The 6,984-nt window shown below is 44.6% G+C and overlaps 1 non-coding gene across 1 annotated transcript; it reads right to left on the reverse strand.

Annotated features, from left to right (window-relative positions):
- Positions 1 to 5,779: 5,779 nt before the first annotated feature.
- On the reverse strand, positions 5,780 to 5,911 carry LOC116904765. The gene has a single exon (XR_004388438.1). It is a non-coding gene; the product is annotated as a small nucleolar RNA SNORA17 (small nucleolar RNA).
- Positions 5,912 to 6,984: the final 1,073 nt, after the last annotated feature.

Here is a 6,984-nt window from a genome sequence, read left to right on the forward strand (position 1 = left end):
TTATTGGGTTGTTTTCTGCTTTTTTACCACATTTTAAGTTTTACATGAAGAAAAGACAAGCAACATATGTCAGCTCGGCTTTTGCTCCAGGAAAACTGTGTATGACAAGTGTGTTAATGGTACACATAGCTTAAGTCACTGACCACTATTATTGGGACTGATATTGGAATAAAAAAGTTTTACTTGCAAAGACATAAGTTTTCATTATTGTTGTTCATTTGAAAAAAGATATCATGTAGCACAGGCTAGCCTCAAACGTACTATGTAGCCGAGGCAGGCCTGAAATCCCCAGTCCTTCTATCTCTACCTCTTAAATGCTGGCAACAAACATGTGCAAGTTCATGCTAAGCTGTTTCAAGTTGCACTGTGAACAAGCTTATTTTCACTAATTATGTATGCTCTTAAAATCAGGGAGAAAATGGTGATATTTAAATTATCACTTAGGTCAATAATAAGAACTGGTAAAGGTTACACGAATAATGTTGATAGATTAAGGATACTCTTTGTGTTTGATACATGGCTTTCTGGGTAGAATTGTCTTCAATCCCTCAAACAGCCATAAAAATTACATAGCATAAGAAGGCTGAGCATGAGGTTTGTATTTATATCCCAACTCATCAAAACCTACAGCATTCTTTAAATTAAAAAAAAAGGTTTTTACTTTTACTCTGTATGTGTGTATTATTTTTACTGTGTGTGTGTGTGTGTGTGTGTACACATATGTATCTGTGCCACATATGTGCCTGCTGTGCAAAGATGCCAGAAGACGACATTCAATTATAAACGGTTTGAGACACCACGTGGCACTGAGAAACGGAACCTGGGTCCTCTGTAAGTTCAGCAAGTAATTTTTTTCAAATGCTGAACTCCAAATTCTACAGTTTCTTCTGTATCAATGCTACCAAGAGTTTGCTTTAAAAAAGAACAAAACCATGAAAGATATGAATTAGAGAGAGAAAATAGAAAATTTGAAAAAACATTTTAAAAATGTCTAATTTTAAAAATTAAAAAGAAAAGGAAGGGAGAGAAGGAAGGAGAAGGAGAAAAAAGAAGTCTGGGTAAATTCCTAATAGAAGTTAAGGGCACGGGGATCCAGAAATAAAAATCAAAACAAAAGTCAGGACACTGTTGGCTGGAGTTGGTTCAGCCTCTGTTCCTTTCCCTTTCCCAATGGTGAACTGCCCAGGCCCCATTCCAAGTGTCAATCAACAGAATCTAACATCCTCTGGTTAGAGAAGTAAGTGCTGACCCAAGCTGGATCAGTAAAGTTGCTAGCCCTGTAAGCTGAGTCTCCTGTGGAGGAACCCTGGGAGAGAAGACCATTGGAGCAGAGGCAGCCCACAATGCCCTCCCTGCCCCCTCCCTGCCCCCTCCCACCCCCTGTAGAATGGACCCAGACGTTCCTGCTGAGACTTCAGTCAAGAGCCTCTGCATCTTGTTCTTCCCCACCAGGAAGGTATCCAACTGTGCCTTCTGGACTCTGAGCTACACAATATTCTTCCAATTAATTCCCATTCTGCTTAACTTCATGAAAGTCCGTGTTTGTTGCCTGAGCACCGCCAACGAAATCTTAGGTCAGTTAGAAGTATATCCATGGGTACAGTGGACGTCTAGGGCACACCCTTTGACATCTCATTCAGAGCACAGATGCACCACAGGCCCAGTGGGGCCAAAACATCTGGCTACGTCTTAGGGGCTCCTTGTGAGAGCAATAAGATCTGACCTCCATCTTTCCTCAACACAATACAAACTTGCTGACAAGCAGAATGTCCCGGCTTGTGAATTGGTAAAAGCCCCTCTCCTAAAACAGGACCATACCACTGGTGTTCAGGAAATGGTGCTCGTTAATGCTACATCTCTGCCGTTTTCCGACTGATTAAAATCTGTGCAAGCTACCTAAGACAAGCAGTTGACTTTTTAAAGGCTGAAAAAGACTGTCTGCCCTGTGGGTCTTCTTCATAATTTAAAAACACACCCAAGGGGAAGTAAAAGGCCCAACTGGGGAACCGACCGACAACTGTTGTTTTGCTAAAATGGTGATGTTTCCAACTGCCTTCTAAACATGCGTACTGATGCCCATGGATTAGCACCACTCTCAACTTTGGCCAGAGAAACTTGTTGTGGAGCGGGCAGTAGTTAGCAAACTGGTCAGAGCACTGGGATTAAATGATTACAGAGTGCTCAGCCCTAAATGGAACATCTGTACCAAACCTACTTAGGCATGGGGGTGGGGGTGAGAGTGGGGGTGGGGGGATGTCAGAAAAGGGGAGAGAACGGATGTAGGAGCTGGAGAATGGGGAGGAAGGCTGGGAAGTGCTGACTTCTGGACATGACATGGCTGACTCAATCATGAACGCGCTGCTGTTCTGGTTACCCACACAAGATCTATAAACCAGCAAAATCAGTCGATATTCCAGCAGGCGGCATGAATTGAAATGTGGAAGAAGTGGTAGGAGTTTGGAGCTAGGGAGAGAAAGAGCAGAGTCAGGGGTGGCTAAAAGGTGATCACAACACATTCCACCCACATGTGAAGATTTCAATAAATAAAAGATCAAAATTAAGTGCAAAAATAATTAAAATGCACTATCGTATTTACAATAATGGGAAAAATGACCCAGAGTTGCCTTCTTCAAGCTACTTTTACAAAGGCGTTATCTGGTAGAAGACGGTACATTGGCAAGTTTTTAAAAGAAAAGTTTCAAGGTAATTTGAAATTTTTTGCAGTTTAAATGTATCATTTTGGGGTGGATACCAAGTTCTAAAAAGGGAGTCTGGGAAAGGGTGTGGGTATTCCACATTAGCTCCATGGAAACAGGAAACGCCACTGTACTAATGTGTAGCAAGGTAAGCGTAAGTGACAGCTACGGAGTATCTCAGAAAGCTAGAGGGGAGAATTCGTGCTTTTAATCAGCATTTGAGGAAATAGATATTTTACCTGGATTTAAGCAATATATAAATGATATATTACGATACCTAATGGTATTACAATACCCCATAAACATACAGAATTTTGGTGGTCTTGCACAACAATTAAAAATATGTTCAATTAATAAAAACTTTTTTACAAATAAAATAAAATATGTTGAGCTAGGGTTCACTATGTAGAACAGACTATCCTGAAACTTACAGAGTTTTGCCTTAGCCTCTCGAGTGCTGGGTGTACCATCACACCTGGCTAAAATAAATAATTTTTAGGTGCTTAATATCTCAAATGATCAGAGAAATACAAGTTAGAACCAAAGTGAGCTGGCTTTTTGCCTCAGCAAGAAGGTTTGTCAGCAAAAAGACCAAAAAGAGCAAATGCTGTGGGTGTGGAGAAAATTGGACAGTGTCATCAGGAATGCTCCCCGTGAACGTAGCACGGAGGGTCCTCTATGCTGTGTAGTTTTAAATGAACTACTTTAAAATCTAGCAGTCCTCCGTCTGGGTTGATATATATCTCCAAAGTAATGGAAGACGGCGTGAATGAAGGACTGCTCTCTCACATTTATTGTAGCACTGTTCATAAGAGCCAAGATTTAGACAATATATGCGCCTATCCCCACAGATCAACAGAAAAATAAAGTGTACATTTAAGCTGGGCATTGCAGCAGAGGCCAGTCGTCCTACCAGTCAAGACTTGATAGTGAGATAAACTCAAGGTCAAGGGTAACCTGCTACAGAGGAAGGCACTCCTCTACCTCAAAAAGCCAAGTTCAGTTCCAAAATCACCACAGGGGGCAGGGTTACCCAATTAATACAAATGCATCATTGGAATGAACAACCAATAATCAGTACAGCTTGAAAGACAAGCCACAAGAGAAAGCACCCTACCCCCACCCCTACAACACTGCCTGGAGGACCAGAAACCAGATGCTTGGATAGACCAGAGACCCATAATAGAACCAAACACAACCAATGGAAGAGAAAGGAGGAGGAGGAGGTGAAGGGGGAGGGAGAGGGGGGAGGGGGGAGGAGGAGGCTGCAACAAAATGATTCCTAATGATTCTGCTATACTCATAGACAAGAGTCTAGCATGATTGTCATCATAGAGGCTTTACCCAGCAACTGTTAGGAGCAGATGCAGAGACCCAGAGCTAAACTCTGGGTTTAACACAAGAATCCTTTGGAAAATGGAGAGGAAGGTTTGTAGGAGCCAGAGAGGTCAAGGACAGCATAAGAAAACTCACAGAATCAACTAACCCAGGCTCATAAGGATTCATGGAGACCGCAATCAGGGAGCCAGTATGGGGCTGAGCTAGGTTCTCTGCATATATGTTATTGTTGTGTAGTTTGGTGTTTCTGTGGGACTCCTAACCATGGGAGTAGGGGTTATCTCTGATTCTTTTTTTAAAACTTTGTATTGGTTCTTAGTGAATTTCACATCATGTATCCCAATGCTACTCATCTCCCCATCCCCTTGAACCTCCCCTCCACCCTTGCAACCTTGCACTCTTGTCATCTCCAAACAGAGAGAAAAAAATCTTGTGGAAGTTGTAGCGTGTCACAGTGTGTCCCACAGTTTACCCTTTTATCCACATGCCTTTGCTTGCAAATGTTCGTTGCAATGACTCCTTGGTCTGGTATAAGGCCTATGGCTTCTGCTACTCTATCAGTACTGGAACCTCGATGGGACTTCTCTTGGATATCCTGATGTTGCCTGTGACATGGAGATCCTGTAGTCTTGAATCTTTAGGACTGGCCCCTTCGTGTGCTCCAGCAGTTCATTGATGAGATAGATGTGGGGGTGGGCCAATTCAAAGCCTTGGATCAGGGCCTGAGAGTTATCTGAGCTGGTCATCCCACTTGCTCTCCTTCTCTCACATACTCACTAGACCCCTGCAACTGAGGCCAGCTCCAGGCAAGTTTCAGAGCCCACTCTACCGAGTGTTGCAGCTGGTAAGGGACAGGGACAGCTCTCCTACTCTGATGACCTCAGGACCAGCTCTCTTTGCCTGCTGTAGGTGGCAAGGGGTACAGGAGAGGCATCTTTCTCTCATCCATGTCACTACAAGATAGACAAATGTCAGAGCCAGCTGTCTCACCCTCCTGCCGTTGGGGCTAGCACACTGGTGCCCCCACCACCAGCGACAGTTCTACTGTGCTGCCTAGGAGAGGTTCAGGGCCCACTCTTCCAAGTGCTGCAGCTGGTGAGATGTAGGACCAGTTCTCCTGCTCTCATGACCCCAGAACCAGGTCTCCCACCTCACAGGTGCTGAGGAGGGAAGGAGGTAGGAAGAGGTATCACTTCCTACTTCATACCACTGCATGGGAGGTACATGGCAGGGTCAGCTGTCCTACACTCATAACCCCAGGCCCACTCACCCGCAACTCCCACAACGTGTGGGTTTGCTCTCCTGAGTATTGCTAGGAGTAGGGTCAGCTCTCCTGCTCTTATGCCCCCAGGGCCAGCTCTTCTACAATACCCTGGTAAGATGGTTGTCTCAGGAGTTGTCTCAAGAATGCTATGTCCCACCCATGCACTATAGAGACAGGCAGGGGTCATTTCAATCATGGTTTGCTCCCCGAGGCCTGCACAGTGTAGGGCATTGGGTCATATCAGTCTAGCTCTCTGTCTGGACCCCACAGAACTAGTCAGGATGTCATCTCGGGCTTGCTCCTCCCTCAGACATGGTGGCTGAGTGCCCTTATTCAAGAGTAGACTGTCTCAGGCTCACTCCTGGGGCTCACTCCTCTGAGGGACAGTGGTTGGAGGTGGGGTTCTGGTCCCTAGCTCTCTCCCACCCTGTGCAGCATCAGACGAGACTGGTGGTCATCTCAGACTTTCTTTTTCTCAGGGAGTGTGAGGCCAGTTAGTAATCATTTCGACATTCACAGGTCAGAACACTGAACGCTGTGCATAAACATAGCCTCTCCCTTCTCTGCCACCTATTGACCCACATATGACACCTGCAGCTACTCTCGGAGCAGATCTCTAATTCTTTCGCCTGCTTTCGGTACCCCTTTCCTCCGTCTGAGTTGATTGCCTCATCCAGCCTCGTCTTCCTGCAACTTGATACTCCATTTTTAGTTTATATCCCTGGAAGGCCTTCACTTTTCTGAAGGGAGTGGATAGGGGAAGATGAGAGGAGGTAGAAGAAACCGCAGATAAGATGTAATATATGAGAGGAGAATAAATTAAAAACAAAAACAAACAAATACTGAATGTATCATGTGACTGATGACTCAGTCCATTGAGGACGAAGTCAACTGGTACAAACATGGCTGCTGTGCCTTAGTCCTATGTGCATCTGGGAAAAGACAATAACATGGGCCCAGAAGGCACCCAAACAGTATCCAAGTCTACACACCAAGTCTATCTGAGAAAGATGGGTCTTGGTCTCTATGTTCCAGACTCAGGGAGACAGTAATTACAGAGCAACAGGAGTCTTCCTGGTGTCTTCTAAATCAAGCCCAACCTATAGCCACGTGGCTGGAATGATTCCTCCTAGAAATGTCAGGAAGGAGAACGTTTCTACAGAGGGTTACTTATCTCAGCAGACGAATGTGTGAAATGCAGCAACTATGTCCAAACCAGGAAATTCATTCGCAGATGTATAGTGCCAGGCTCCACCCACATCCAAGGATATTTTCAACCTGACATCCAGTCAGCCTTTGATTTGTTTGTCAGTAAGGTGATAGCTCTTGCAATGACTGCTTTAAAAATAAACACACCACGGGTGAACTTCTTGAATCAAGGCCTGGAGAACAGAGCAAGTGTGGGAACGAACAGGAGCCTGGGAAGGAGTTGCATCATAGTTTTTAGATGGTGAAGCACGTCTCACTTTACTGGCTGGTGTCCAGCAATAGCGAAATGTTAGACATGGCCCATCTTGCTGAAACCTACCTTTGGGCCATGAGGCAAAGCCTGTGCTACCCTGGAACATTCTATGTGTGGGGCCCCCATAAGAGTTGCCTTTGTTTTGTTTTTTTTTTCTTTTTAATTGCTTTGATATTTGAACACAAAAATGCTAGATGATCACTGTTGAGGAGCTTAGAAAGGCA

The sequence above is a fragment of the Rattus rattus genome, chromosome 6 (assembly GCF_011064425.1).
Source record: "Rattus rattus isolate New Zealand chromosome 6, Rrattus_CSIRO_v1, whole genome shotgun sequence".
Lineage (NCBI taxonomy): Eukaryota > Metazoa > Chordata > Mammalia > Rodentia > Muridae > Rattus > Rattus rattus.